The 13,350-nt window shown below is 42.5% G+C and overlaps 1 protein-coding gene across 1 annotated transcript in view; it reads right to left on the bottom strand.

The window, feature by feature from the left end:
- The window catches only part of SYT12 (synaptotagmin 12), an 804,553-nt gene that overhangs the window by 399,082 nt on the left and 392,121 nt on the right, over nt 1-13,350 (bottom strand). The gene's annotated exons all lie outside the window — the stretch shown is intronic.

Genomic DNA, 13,350 nt, shown 5'->3' with positions numbered 1-13,350 from the left:
CTCTCATTATTGAATAATTACTGGCCGACTTTGCCACCATCTGGCATCAGAGTCAACTGGAATAAATCCTGTCTCTTCCCTTTTGGCACTAATATTTCAGTCCTGGTGTTTAGGATGAATGGTATCCAACTCAATTGGCAACCGTCTTATTTCGTTAGCTGGTGATACAGATCTCAAATGCACCTGATGACCTCCTGGAGGGTAACCTGGCTCGTGCTGTTTCTGTGTTGAGGGCACAAATCTCGCTCTGGCAAACTCTGCCCCTATCAGTGGCAGGGAGGGTGTCTCTAACAAAAATTGTTGTGTTGCTGAGACTCTTGTATTATTTTACCAATCTTCCTCTCATTATACACTGGCCCTTCTTTTGATCTTTGGAAAGTCTGAAAGTTGATCTTAACAGGCGATGTAAACGTCGCAGAGCATCGCTTCACAAACTTTATCTCCTGACAGACTGTGGCGGGCTCAATGTACCTGATTTAAAACATTACAATCAGGCCTCCCCGCTACAGTGGGTTTCACTCTGGTTTGCAGGCTGCAACTAGCTGATACAGTGATGCTCCTTCCCCATTGGGACTTGGAACGAATACATACCAGTTTCCACCCCTTGATAGACACTGTACCCCTCCTCCAGGTTGCTTACCGATGTTTTCTAGAGCCCTGTTTATCACCTGCTCAACTAGGCCTTAAGCCCCAGCATTGCCACTATTCGGGATGTCACATGGTCACATATCAACCTCCCTTAAGGAATTAACACCATGGTGTGGTACTGCACAGTGTAGGTGACTTATTTCATGATGGAACCGTCCTATCAATATTGACCGACTTTGACTGACCGACTTTGAGCTTCCACTGGGACAATTCTTTTATTGGAGTGTTGAGCCAGTCATGGGGAGAGGTGCAACCGGAAACCCCGCAAAATCCTGACATTCAATGCCTACATGTCTTGGGTTCAGCTAGCCACCAGACGCAATGGCTGGCTGATGCCCTGCGTGCACATACCACCGTCCCCTCACCACACTGCGTAGACATTAGGTGTGGATCTTGGGCACGCTTGTACAGATAGTGAATGGCAATTTTTTTTAAACTAACCTTCCCTTGGTGTTCCAAAATGCCGTTATAAGTTGATGCAATTCTATTTACTCCATAGAGCTTATTTAACCCCCAGCAAAATAAATTTTTATTTTAATTGCAATGACTCTATCCCTGTTGTCTATCCCCTGGCGTAGAGCTCCTGCATATTCTCTGACATACTGTTGGAGAGATGTTACTGCACACCTGACTAGGTGCATGGGTACTACTGTGACTTATACATGGGAGCAATGCATTCTGGGCCTTAGCCGTTGCGCTAAGAAAGACAGAGCAGCAACATGGCTCACAGAACTTATGTAAATAGAAGGCAGCGCCCCCGCCCCCTGCTGCCTCAGCATGTGTGCTATCCATGTTGGCGTGGGCCCAAACAGAGACCTTAATACTACACAGGGATGAGGTGAAAGGTCTTCGCCAAAACTCAATTTCTGGGACATGGAATACACTTCTGGGGAACCTTTGTGATGGTAAATCAGCAACTCAACACTCTCCATGGGAACTCTCCACCCCTTTCCCCCTCACCCTCACACTACAGCACTTGGGGGTGCTTGTTGCTCTATCAATACTCACAATTGATCTGTGCGGCCCCGGTGACGTCTGGGGCTACGACTTCTATGTCATTTTACTTTGTCACATTGAGTGAATGGAGGAACACATTATGTTACTTTATTTTATTTTCAATTTTGCTCATTATAGTTGTTCACACTTCCACTATTTGACAACTTTTAATTGCAACTGACCATCAATATACATTCAATATTGTACTCCATGTGCTGCTGACTATCATTAGCATACGGTCACCTGGCTTTTATTGTATGAGATATTGTATGTAACCGTGCTTTGTGCACATTTTGGATGCGGGCAGTGTGTAAAAATGTCCTTGTAGCACATGCTCTGTATTTTAATGATTTTCTAAAACAAATGACAATAAAAACTATTTAAATAAACAATGATGTGGCGGCAGCCATCTCAGGACTCAAGTCCCAGTTCAGACTCCGGGAAAAAAGGTTAAAAACTGATATAAGGGGGCAGGGTAGGTTAATCTGCACGAGGCTCCCTCGAACCTGTTCAGGCTCTGAGAACCCCACTCTCTGGGGCTGAATTTTTTTTTTTTAAAGGGGGCCACATGCCCCCCCTACCGAGCCGATATCAGCCCCAAGGACCACAGCCCCAGGGACCCCAGCACCAGGGCTCAATAGTTAACAGTGTCCCGTGATCCCACCCATGGGACACTGTGGTTCCCTGCCCGGAGGCATACAGGCTTGTCCTGCCCGCAGTCTCCTGGGCGGGGAAAGGTGCAGGCATCCAGCAGCGCCCAATATACTGCTGGCTGATGACCAGCAGAGGCGCCAGGGGGCCGTGGAGCTCCTCCCCCACTCACCAGTATTTTAGAAAAATTGCCCTGCTCCTGCAAGCTGATGGTAATAATATCCCACTTTTTTTTAGAAAAAAAACGTAAAGATTCAATGAAAAAACAATGGTTATGGGGACGTTATAATGAAGTGAAAGTGTCAGTTAAAAATACTGTTTTAAACTAACAAAACCACTAAAATCCCCCTTTTATATTTATCTATAGTAGCTATAACTTGTGCCCTAATGTAGCTATAACTTGAGCCCTCAACATGTACTGCTAAATACATTTCATAGTACCTCACCCATGACATGATCTATGACATCATTGCTAGCATGACTGCAACATCTGAAATGACATATTTGATGACAAGACAGTGCATGGCGAAGGCCATAAATAAAAGAAAACTTCTTTCGGTGTTATTTGCTAGCAAACATTGCATTATGTGAATTCAAGACTTTTGCTGTTACACACCTGTGTATCAGAAACAAAGGTAGATTTACATGTGAGTAAATCTACACATGTAAATATACTTTTACACTTTGTAGTACATTTACTGTTCTTGGCTATTCACCATTTCTGAGTATAATTTTACAAGCTGTAGACTTACGAGTCACCACCCACTGAGGCAGGGGTTGAGCCAAATTAACAAGCATATACTTAATTTAAATATAACAAATTAAAGTAAAATGAGTTTTTGAAGATTTATTTAAGAAACCCTACTTAAAGTAAAAGTTTTGTATCTACTTAATATGTATTGAATTAACTTTAATAAATGTAATTATGCTTTTAAAATTCCTCTTATTTTTAAATATAAAAAGGTTATTAAAATATATTGGCATAAAATAACATTTAATATTTATTTATATGTAGTTCATAAATTAGGCCCATAGTACCTTAAATGTTTTCAAGCCAAGTGATACTATAGAGTAGAACACTATTATCAGCAATTCAAACAGACCACTTTGGTGAAAAGAAAACCAGTGCTTGGAAATGGAAATGGAGAGAAGTGGATAGGCAAACGGAGAGACGACAGAGAAATTAATACATTGTTTTTCATAGTTGGTCACCTTATGGGAAAAAGTATCTCAAAAGTGGCTCCATATAGAGTAAGGAGTGAAACTGCACCACACTAATGAGAACCCCCAAGGCTGAAACAAGTCTGGCTATGTTTTCCCTTTCAGATGGGACATGGCATCGCAGGTCAGATTGGACAGTTTCGTTTGTGATGGTATCAAGATTGATATGCATATGGTTGGAGCCCATCTGTAATGACATAATGAGCAAATACAGAAGATGGAATGGAATGCTAACCAGAGTAATTACCAAGCCTTGCATCCATATATTTTCATGGATGCAAGGTGTGAGACAGTGATTGAGAAGTTGCTGTAAGACAAAAGTGCACAGCAGCCACAGCATCACTTATGCTACTTTGATACCAAAACCCTACAATGAGTCAGAAAGCTACTATTGAGGATCCAGATACCGTTTACAGCGGGACAGTTGAGGGCTGCTTCCATGTCTACCAGAACCTCTGAGAGGGAGCAAGCAGGCCTGGCACCAAAAACGCAGCAGAGAGCGCACTAATAGTCTGGTACCACTTCCCCCACTCACCCTTGGCTCAAAAGCAGGCATGCTTACAAGGAAACTGGCTGGGAGAGATTAGGGCCAAATCTTGCAGCAATCAGACATCTACCCTATGATTAGTAGAAGTACGGGGTGCTCATTGAGCACAGCGACTGCACTTGTAAGCGTCCCCCAGTTTATCCACAATGCAAAAATGGCATAATAATCCCACAAAGCACTCGGTGTAGGTGGCATTATCTTGCGCAGACTGGCCAGAAAGTATCTGAAATGCTAACACTGGTTCCGGCTGCTCAGAGTTCGTATGGGCATGATAGGAGTTAAGAGTGGAACACAGGCCGAAGACAGGCTGACATTGACATTTAAGGACTCAGAATAGTGTGTGTTTGTACAGAACTACCCTGAAGTGCGAAGAATCTAAAAAAGGCCACAATCTGTAGACAGTTTAATTCAAACTGAAAGCATATTCACAGATTCCACACACCTGCATACTGCCATTGATATCGGTACTGATGGCATCTATACCTATTCACCCTAGCAAATATGCCCAGTTGACCTCTCTGATATAGAAGGGACTACACCAACTACTCTTGTGACTGAGCATGAGAAAGAGGTGGTTATTTTACTAACTTACAAGACTGCCTGTTCAAGCAGTCAGGACGGACCATCACAAGTGACCGAGTTGCTCACTAAACTGGAGTTCGACCCAGACACTGCTGAGAATAATTGGCTCTTTGTGTGGTACTAATGGAGATCATGAATTATGGTGAAACAGCTATTGGGGCAGGCAGGGTTGGCTATAGAATTCTTAGAGGGAGCTGGGATTGATCCCACTATACCCCTATATATTGATGTAGCGCCTAAAGGTTTTGAAATTTGTAGGGGTGCATCATATTCACCGTTAGTTGGCACCCGCATATAATCAATGTATATTTAGATGTGTCGTGCGAAATGTATTAAGAAATGTATTAGCTATATCGCAACATAGAAGTGTTAGAGATGTGAACACATATTGTGAATGTATTCAGTAAAATGCATGACGATTAGTTTCCGTTCAATGCAATGTATTAGGTTAAACGTGTGACATGATTAAAATTACTCATGTAGGTCGCTTATTCATGTATATGAAAGTAAAAGCACTAATGCTTAGAATGTGATTTAATAGCGTGTTTAACCGAGTAGAGGCCCGAATGCACATATATCGTTGAGAAGAAAGGCCTGTTATTTCTTATGTTAGCTGAATGCGGTAGGCCGCAATGATTTATTCTGGTAGAGGTTTTGGGCTGCAGTAAATTGTAAAGTTAAAAGATGCAAAGTATTTCTCCATCCCATGATCTCACCGCAGGTGCAAGGACAGTTGGTTCATTAGTAGAAAAGGTCTTTGTCTAAGAGTTGAATTATGGGGGAAGCCAGACATGGGAGTACCCTGGAATGTGCCAATCGCAACTCCTAGTGCGGACGGTGTCTGGGACCCAAGGCCAAGCTGATGGACTATGGAGGATGGACAGCTCTGGATGGAAAATTACTGGAAGAAGACCTGGTCGAGGAGGTGTCCCGGAGGGCGTTTTCTATGATTTGGGGTTTTGTATTAGGGACAGCGCCCCGTGGGTTGAGACAGAGAAGAGGTGGGCGAGGAGCTAGAAGGAGCACTTTAGATCCAGCTCTCTCTAAGTGAAGACTTCTTAGGAAGTTTCACTTCTGACACCTTTTTCACGATTTCTTGGGTCTTAAGGGAATGTTAAGCAGGGATGTCATCTAGCATAGAGTAGGGACAGAGATGCTTCTGTTTAATGATTCCTAATATTGACATTGGCTTGGTAGTTATCTACCTCATGCTTTTAGAAGTTGTACTTTTGTTTATATTTAGTTGAATGCGGATTCTTCGTAGAGTAGCATTTGTGTTAGTGCCTATTTACCTGTTGTGCTTTGTGCTAAGGCGCCTATATCTGCAGATGTTTATGTTGATAATAAAATCCCGAGAGCAATAGAGATTGAGTTTCGAGTCCTTAATTATGTCAAATTGCGGAAAATATTCTCTGATAATTGTGTTTGCTCCCTCCACGCTATTGGGCAAGTAAAAAGGTTTAATCGACCAGAGTGGGTTCTTGGAGACAAATGGAAAACAAGAAAATTGGGCCCCAGCAATATAGATCAGTCACAATAGAATGGGTAGGGATGACTGACAATAAACAATCCCCACTCCCCCCTGAACATAAGGACCTATTACAAAAAATACTGAATGCAACACTAAACAAAATCAGTAGGCTATGGTGACAGAAGGGCACTATTTGCGAAATAAGCTAGAAGAAGTAGATCTGAAAATTGCAGCTTTTCATGGTCATTTGGAATGCCTTAGATGTGGATGCAAGGGAGAACAACACTACATGCAAATCTAGATATGATGAGACAAAGGCTGTCAATATTAAAGTCCAGTGGAAAAATGAGAATTTTGGAGACCAGATCACGATATTGTAATTTAAAGGTTGTAGGGATACCGTAATTAGTAAAAATCTTGAAGGCAATGGTCAACAAGGTGGTTATACTCAATGAGACACAACAAGATGTGTCCATTTTCAGAGCAGACAGAGTACCTTGCCTTGTGACATAACAAATGTTAAGCCACGCATCTGGATTGTGTGGAGGCCACCGTCACAAGAGAACTGGATGACTCTTTGGATCTTGCCCAACTGACCCAATGGGTTAATTCTCCATCACAAAGAGGGGGGCATACTTTAGATGAAGTCTGCTCCAACTTTCCTCTAGTTGTTCAGGAACCTCTTCCCGTTCCCTGGTCTGATCATTTTTGAATCCAGTTTTCTTGGACTATCCAGCCATCATACCCGACTACGAGGTCGCTCAAAGACAGACCTCCCCAGCATTGAGCTTGCAGCCCTGTGCAGAGTCTTGACAGACACACGCCCTCTTGCCTCTGGGGCTCTGTCGGAAGCTGTAGGGGGTTTTAATAACTGTATCTCACGGGCTGTGAAAATTATTTTCCCACCCCTGGTTAACAAGAGAGCAAGAAACACCCCGTCGAAACCGTGGTTTTCCGACGAACTTATAGAGCTAAAAAAATCATGTAAAAAGCTGGAGCGCAGCTGGAGACAAGCTTTTTGCCCGTTGGCCAAAATAGCATCAAGAAAGTCTCAGAGTGGTTATTATGCCGCCATTAAGAAGGCCAAATGCCATTTTTACGCAGAGTGCAATGCTCAATCTAAAAATAACTCAAAGTAAATGTTCTCAATTGTCCAGAGTTTCTTGAAGCCGTGCCTGGAACGTATGGTCGTCCCTGCCTCTAACTCTTGGTGCGAGCAGCTTTCCGTTTTTTTATAGACAAAGTCCAAACTATCCAGGATAGCTTCGGGTCTGGTCTCCATGTGCAGGCGGACCACCCCCTTCGGACTGCCCTAGACTCAGACCTAGCTTGCACTCTCCTGACAGCTTTTTCTCCTATTCCTCTGTCGGACTCTTTGCCCATCCTCAAATCCCTTAAATCAGGTTCCCCAGCAGACCCCTGCCTAGCCAGGCAGTTAGCAGCAGTGACGGAGGTAGTTAACCCTGAAATGAATAATATCATCAATCTTTCGCTTCAAACCGCCACGGTTCCACCAGAGTGGAAACAGGCAAAACTTCTCCCCCTGCTAAAAAAGCCTTCCTTAAACCCCGCCACACTAGCTAGCTACCGACCGAACTCACTTCTCCCGGCTGTGGCGAAGGTGTGTGAGAAGGCAGTTCACAAACAGCTTTCTGAGTTTGTTGAAACGTCTGGCGCCCTCCACCCAGCCCAGTTGGGTTTGAGGGCCTCATATAGTACCGAGACGGCCCTGGTCAAGATGTCGGAGGCTATTAGAGAATGCCTAGATTCTGGCGGCAGAGCGGCCCTGGTTTTACTGGACCTCTCTGCCGTGTTCGACCATGTGCCACATCGCCAACTCTTGGCCCATCTTTCCAGTATCGGAATCTCTGGATTGGTGTGGGATTGGATTGAATCCTTCTTAGTGAATAGAACGCAGCAAGTATGGCTGCCCCCATTCTCTTCAACACCAAGAAACGTGACCAAGGGCGTCCCCCAGGGTTCAACCTTGAGCCCCCTTCTCTTCAATGTATACGTCACGCCGCTAATCTATCTGGTGGAGGAGCTAGGTGCAAAGATCATAGCTTACGCTGATGATACCCAGCTCCTCTTTACGTGGAAGGAAAACGATTTGTCCCCTGATTTAGCCAAAAACTGTTTGCCGAAGTTTTTAAATGGCTAGCGCAGGCCCAACTCAAATGCAATGAGGACAAGTCTGAGGTACTCCTCTATGGGTCCTTTCCTCCGCATTTCAGGGACAACCTTTGGCCTGAGGGTTACCCCATGCCTAAGTCAACGGGGAGCCCAGTGAAGAATCTGGGGGTCTGGTTTAGTGAGGACCTCAGATTCTCACCACAGATAAAAAAAATGTCCGGAGTATGCTTCAGCACACTCAAATTACTCAGGAAATTCCTGCCATTGCTGCCCAGATCTGCAAAGGAAATGCTGACCCGCGCTCTCATTCTATCGCGCTTAGACTACGCCAATGCCTTATACATCGGCCTTCCTGGTTATTAGCTGAAAAAGCTACAGACCATCCAGAATGCGGCAGCTAGAACGCTACTGGACATCTCTGGTAGGTCAAGTACAAAGCAACATCTCCGGGACCTGCATTGGCTTCCGGTGGGTCAGCGTGTCCTGTTTAAGGCTCTCACCATCGCCCACGGTGCCTTATACAAATCAGGGCCCATGTATCTCAGGAGATGCTTTGATTTCTATGTGCCTTACAGACATCTATGCTCCACAGGGCAATGCCTCGCTGTTATTCCTCGCTACCGCCTTGCTAGAAAAGGAGGCAGCCCCCTCTCGTTCAAGGCGGCTAAAGCCTGGAATGCCCTGCCTTACAAGCTACGAAACACCCATAAACTTAGGCTGTTTAAAAGGCAGTTAAAAATCTTGCTTTTTAACTAACATCCATCCTCGGCTCATGCTCCTCTGTCTCCTTTAAACTGGCTTTCGCGCCGGGACACTTCCGAGTATCCGTGCGCATTATAAATGTCGGATAACATAACATAACACACACTGTATTTTTTGTTTTTCAGGCTATCTCTTGAAATAAAATGTTTTTGACCAGAGCAAGGAGTAAAAATAGCTTCAAAGTAATTGCAGGATTTATGTTTTCTATTTATCAGGACATGTAATTTGAGACAGTGCAACAGGGGCACTTTATGTATGCTTTTATTCCTGAGATCAGACAAATTGGTTAACAGACACAGATTATCCATTAGAACACTTTGAAAATTTTGTGGACAGGGAGATATATAGTGCAATATACAGTGGAAGAAATGCAGGTTTCCGTTGGCAAACTGAATCAGAGCTAAAGATAGGTTTTGAGTTCTAGTCTGTTAGGGATCCAGCTGTGTGCCTAAACATATGCACCTTGCTGCATTTGCATGCATTTCATCACATCTGTAGTAGGGGGATGTTTGACTTGTCCTGAATCCACGGAGAGAATGAAATCCAGGGGCCAGGTCAGCAGCAGAACATCAGATGGACACTGTTGGGCTGCGGGTGGAGGGTGGTCATTGGAGCAGGATTAATTAGGTTTGCGTGGGGGTAAAAAAAGAGATAACTGAGATCATTAACACTTGCTCTCGTGGCTGTAGGATTATAATGTTAGGGGATAAGGCCATTCACTATCAAAGTTTGTTTTCATAAACTCATTTTTTCTGGATATAGTATTTAAAAAATGGAGTAAATAAGGTTTCATATCCGGAATGTCAATGGTATGAATGCACACACTAAGAGACAACAGATTAAGGGCCTTATTATGACTTCTGCAGATTTGGAGCTGGGCTGCCATGCTTCCACTCCTCTCCAAGACCGGCAAAGCTATAAGAAATGGTCTGCCAGATTACAACTTTTTTTGTCTCTGGCTGGCGGTTCTTTGGCGCTCCCACAGTGGTGCCTATGAAAAGGCACTGCAATGGAAGCATCAAAGGCAGTTCTTGCAGGGCATGGACTATCAAGTCCATGCCCTGCAGGAACTGGGGGTGCATGCTTACAGAGCGCATACTGTGCGCTCCACTGCATGTATTCCCTGGTGCAGAGGCACCAGTGAGCCCTGTAGGGGCCCACTCTGTTTCCTCACTGGCACACTTTTCTTTGCGGGCTCACCACCATGAAAACTGCAGCTGTGAGGAAACTCGTAATATGTATGGAGGTGCCGCATTAGCACTGGCAGCATATATAGGGTCTCAGATCACTGCAAGACTGCCAGGGATTGCGGATTCCTGGCTTCAGCAGTGGTCCTATAGCAGTCCAACCGCCCTGCTTGTGATAGGGCAGCGAACCACTGATGTGGTGGTAGGTGCACCTCCACCATGGGTTTGGTGGTTCATCGGACCGCCAAAATCATAATAATACCCTAAGTCTGAACTGGACAATTTTATATGTAATATTGTCTGCCTACAAGAGACACATATTTTCTTCACAGATAGAACACTGTTTCAGTAGTTGCAACTGACTTTAGTTACTAACCCCTTTAGGTCTGACAGACTTCCCAAAGTTAGAACCACATTTAGAAATCTGGTTTAGATTTTGGGCCTGAAATATGTCTGGCTTGTCAACCATGCAAATGAAGATATTGATGGTTTTACATTCTATTAACATGCTTATGCACTGTACTCAAGGTTTGATTACTTCTTTGTTGCTGCAGAATATTGCTAAGCAATGGAGTGTACAAAACAAAATGAGAATCAGCTCAGCCCATAACCCCTTACAACTGACAATATTACAGGATTCAACTAGCAGATTGATCTGATGGAATTAAAAGGAAAAGAAAAACTAGAAAAGAAGACTTGAAGATTGTGGAGCATGTGTGTTATATATTTTGTAGTTAAATATTATTTGGCACAGATACCGAGCCACGTTGAAAATATCTTCTCTGCTAATAAGCTTAATAAATGGGCAGAGTAAATATGATCCTAGACCAGAATCAGAATTTACTTATTTTACTAACAGAGCAGGTTACTTTTGTAAAAATTATTATTCTTCAAAAATTTATTTTCAAATTCCAGAAGCCACCTACCAATATCCTTGATAAATTATTTATTAAAGTAGAATCCGAAATAGATAGTTTTATTTTGCTTATTCCAATCCAAGAATTGACAGAATCAAATTGTATCATGCTCTGAAGGAAGTAGATGTGCAGATTTTAAAAAATGTTAATGGGCAGCATATTTACATAACAATCAAATTTACAGCAATCTGAGGAAACTGTAAATTCCCTGTGAAATAAAAATCAATGAATTTACAGTTTCAGAATTTTTTTTTTTCTTTTTAAGATCTAGTGGATGAACATGATTGACTTAAACAATGTCACATCTTATTGTTATAAAACATCACAACAGTACAATAATCAATTAGAGCAGGACTTTATTCAGAATAATATTTAATAAAGACTATCGCTGCCCTCACACCATCTCCTAGATGCAATATATTCATCATAGATCTCTCCCAAAATTGATATACAAATCCTTAAGAAATGTCATATGTCTAACTCAGAATGTGTAACCGAGTTGACAGTGGAAGTGGTGGTGTTCTCGATGTATTATTATGATAATACAAGATGCTTTTTGATGCCATATTTCACTGCCACCCACCTTTGACCATCCATCGAGCTTACTTTACAACACAAACATTTGGATGTACCACAATTTCAGTTTTAGATGTCCCAGATGTAAGGCAATGAACTCTGGCCACGCAGACATGATTTTGTGTTGCCCAGTATTAGCCTAATTGTAGGCTCAACTCAGGAATCAAATAAGCATTATTCTTCCTAAAAAATTATCTGATAGTCTAGACCGTTTTTTGGCATAGACAATACATTTATATGTCACAAATTCACCTTTTCTGCATGGTCATATTTTTCACCATTTTATTTACTCTACTTTTCAGTTATTTTGGCTGTATGCACTGTGACATTGCTATCCACTGCCAGAGTGTGTGTTCTCTGGTCTTAAACTAATATTGGTAAAATCGGTTTGACCCAGTCATGTGTGGGGTGAGGTGAGTATTTCCACCTCACACATATATGACAAAAATATATTGCTGGCTGGAGCACTACTGTGCCCTGTCTGGATTGCAGTTTAAAGACACTGCAATAAAAGAGGGTAAGGAAAAGTGCCTCGGTTATGTACAAAAACTCTTTTACATATTAATATGTCACTTCCAAAACCCACTTTTATGCCCACAAAGCAGAGAGACTAATATATGAAAAATTGGAACACTATATATTTTAAAAGTGTGCCCTCACAGTGACTGAAGACCTACAGCTATTTCACTGTGTAGGTTCAACTACATTCTCCTTAGGACAGCTCTAGATGTGGTCAAAATATTTAAAGATATATGTCTGCCTGGGAACATGCCAGCAAAGTCTTGCAAAGATATTCACTACTTAATTTTTAAAAGTTGATTAATGGGGATATAAGATATTTGCTAACTTAAGTGAAAAAGTAACTTTATAAAAATATGCATTAGGCTACCTGAGCCAGACCTGGCTTGAAACCAATTTTACTACTTATCATATCTCCAGTGATAGAAAATACATCCTTGGCAGGAGAGTGAATGACCCTGGCTTAAAGGGCAGCCCCCTGTCTCTGCACTTAAGAAGGCAGGGTGTTGTTAACGAATGACCAATTAGCAGGTCTTATCTATCTGGGAGTAATCCTGATTGATATTTGCATTAGGCTGGCGTAATTAGCCTTAATATTGAAATTTTGCATTATTATTACGCTATTTTGCCTCTTTGAATAATTATATACTGTTTATTTTAAAAAATGACTGTGAATGCGCCATTCGCAAATTCACCGGATCAGCACAAACAACAGAACACCAGCTGCAGTTGTTCTTGGTGCTTTTGTTGTTTTGAACTTTTTTAAGTGACATAAGGACACATTTCAAGCTAAATAAAATACAGCACCAAATGCCCGTTTTTTATTTTACGTAATTTCTTGTAATTTTGCCAAAAAGGTTATATAATTACGCAAATACAAAATAATAGATTTTGCACAGCCCCTATCTAGAAGTGGCTGGAAGCAGTTGATAGAACAAAGTACAGCCTTAGCAGTACCTCTTTGATTTAGTGAGACTAGGGAGGACTTCTGCTATTCATTCCCAGGACCCTTCTGGACAGTCAGGCAGGCTTCTGCTAGAGTGGGGGAGAGAACACGTTTGGATCCTCTCAAGTGGAAGGAGAGATCATATAGATAGGTCTGCTTGGTAGCAAACAGTTGTGCCATATTGAAACAAGTGC

Source organism: Triturus cristatus, chromosome 3_1 (assembly GCF_964204655.1).
Source record: "Triturus cristatus chromosome 3_1, aTriCri1.1, whole genome shotgun sequence".
Classification (NCBI taxonomy): domain Eukaryota; kingdom Metazoa; phylum Chordata; class Amphibia; order Caudata; family Salamandridae; genus Triturus; species Triturus cristatus.
This window is presented reverse-complemented; position numbering and strand designations above follow the sequence as displayed.